Source organism: Penaeus monodon, chromosome 26, assembly GCF_015228065.2.
Source record: "Penaeus monodon isolate SGIC_2016 chromosome 26, NSTDA_Pmon_1, whole genome shotgun sequence".
Taxonomy (NCBI): domain Eukaryota; kingdom Metazoa; phylum Arthropoda; class Malacostraca; order Decapoda; family Penaeidae; genus Penaeus; species Penaeus monodon.
In genome coordinates this window covers 18,743,431-18,746,132 of record NC_051411.1, presented here as the reverse complement: position 1 = coordinate 18,746,132, position 2,702 = coordinate 18,743,431, and positions in this window count along the sequence as shown.

The following is a 2,702-nucleotide window of genomic DNA, read 5'->3' as shown; positions in this document are numbered from 1 at the left end:
AGTTTAGGAGCCCTTCACTTTGTCAGGCCCTCAGCCTGGTTCTCTCTAAAAGCTGCCGCTAGAACAGAATACTAACTTCCCGTTCTGCCATAGGGACTGCCTGGATAAAAAGTTAGCTTCTCTCCTCACTGTGATGAAATAGTCTGTGGTTGGCTGTTTCAGAGGGATGAAGGAACTTACTGGAACAGGTGCAGGACCCTCTCTTCTCTCACTGAGGTGAAACAGCCTTTGGGTGTTTCAGAGAGAAGAGGGATTCACATTGAAAAAAAAAAAAAAAAATGTTAGGCCCTCAGCATGGTTCTGTCTAAATAGCTGCCGCTAGACAGAACACTAACCTCCCGTCCTGCCATAGGAACGCCTGGGAAAAAAGTTAGCTTCTCTCCCTCACTGTGATGAAGTAGTCTGTGGTTGGCTGTTTCAGAGGGATGAAAGATCTTACTGGAACAGGTGTAGGACCCCCTCTTCTCTCACTGAGGTGAACAGCCTTTGGATGTTTCAGAGAGAAGAGGGATTCACTTTGAAAAAGGTACAGGTCCTCTCTGTGGGATGGAGAAGAACTGCCTGGAAAAGTGAAGAGCTCCCCTCCTCAATGAGGGAGGAGCAAAAGTGTTCCCAACAATAACGTCCTGTAGGTGGGGGTCTCCCCCCAGGGATTCACACCTATCCACGCGTTTGCCGTGCGTGGCAGCCTTGTGCCTGGGAGACTGGAGCCCTGGAGGTGAGCGTGAAGGGAGTACGCCCTGCGGCTAGCAACACGCCTCTTTGGTCCTCTATTCCAGCAAGACAGCGGCCTGATCCAAGGCCCGGTCAGGTCAATCGGCTGGTCTCCCTCGGGAGGCTAGGGTCAAGCAGTCATGCTGCCGTCGGTATCCCCACCGTCCGTGAGTGCCGCTGCAAACGGCTAATTGGCTGCTATATCCACTCATCACCCGTTGCTGTTAGACATTGGTTCTAACATTCAACTTCCCCTTGTTGAATTCCGTGGTGAGTGGGGGCGTGAGTGGATGAGCACTGTCCAAATACATGGAAAATCAAACCAAAAACCCCCCACAGACGACCCGTGAAAGGGTCCAGACCACGGCAGCCACCCTGAAGCCGTACGTGCCTCCGGGTGGCAAAAGAAAACTCTGAGCACACTGTCACGCCTGCTGCCAAGATGGTGGACAAGACAGAAAAATATGTATGTCCACCAGATTGTCCAACAGATGAACTCTTATGCTGGCCCCTCCAGGCCAGCACCCAGGCCAGGAAGGTCTCTGAGCACCCCTCAGACGACGTGCCTGATCCACTCTGGTGTTTCAAGTGCCAAAAGTATGGACACCACCAGGCTAGCTGCACAGCCAAGCCAAAATGTGGTGTCTGCAACAAGGCACACAACACCGAAGTGTGCATTAAGGCCTGCAAAAAAGAAAACAGGGACAACAACAGCCAAATGTCCCAACATGCCAAGAGGCATCACGCCTGGAGCCTGGCTTGCTCTGTCAGGAAAGAGACGGCCCTCAGGCGGCAAGAGGTTGCTAAGAAGCCCCCCCCCCCAGGCACCTATGTCTGGGGAAGAACAAAAGTGAAAAGGCCTCCCCGACCTCCTAAGAGGAAGGAAGCCGCCCCCAGCCGAAACCGGAGATCTCCGACAAACAGGAGTTCCCCAGAATGAAACAAGTGCAGAAGAACCACAGGAATAAAGGTTCAAACAGCACCACAAAGTCCTCCCCAAAGCAGAAGACCTCCTCCTCGATAAGGGCACATGTCGATCCTGCTGACTGCTGTAGTCACAGCAGTGGCAACAGCCTTGGAAGGACGAGTGAAGAGGCCGAGAAGGCAGTCGCGGTCGCCATGACGCATTGACCAAGACTGTCGCAGTCCTAAAGGGAAGGAAGCTGGAAAGGGCCAAAACAGCCCCATCCTCACCCTCACCCAGGACGAGACTCCCCTCCCCACTCCAACCCAGGCCATGCCCTCACAGGCAGAGCCTAACCAGGCTGATTCAGTTCCAGAACAGAATCAGAACAATCTGACCCTGCCCAGGCAAGGCCAGCAAAGAACAATGCACAGAAACAGCCTGACCAGAGAAAAGCCCAAACACACAAAATCAGAGCTACCAAAGGCTCTCCACCCACCCAATGGGCCCAGGGATAGCCTGACAGCCGAAGAAGACCCCTCAACCGCAAGGAGGTCCAGCTCCTGGTTGACCGAACAAAATCAAGACTGTCTGTCATGAGACCAATGAGTGAAAGACGCATAAGGGCCAGACATAGAGTACTAAGATCATTCTATGTACATGCAGTCAGGCCCATTGTAGACTATGCCTCCCTTGCTCTGATTGGCATTAAGAAAAAATATAAAGACCAACTGGAGACAGTCCAAAACAAAGCCGCCAGGGTCATTCTGGGTGCCCCAAGGTGGCCTCATGAATCGATCTAATGGCAGCACAATTTTTATCAAATGTCATCCAGGCTCCCAGGAATACAAGCCTAAGACATAAAATAGTCAGACGCCTAGAACAAGATAACGAGCTGTTTGCAACTCCTGGCTGTCTCACACAGCCCACTCTGACTTTGTCGAAGCTCCGCCGTGGACACAAACCTCGGTCATGAGACTGGCAACCAAAAAGAATGAATACTCCACGCCTAGCCTAGAGGCAGAAACCCAGAGGGTCATTGCAACCATCACTCCGTCGATTCCTTGAGCCACACTGCAGGCGC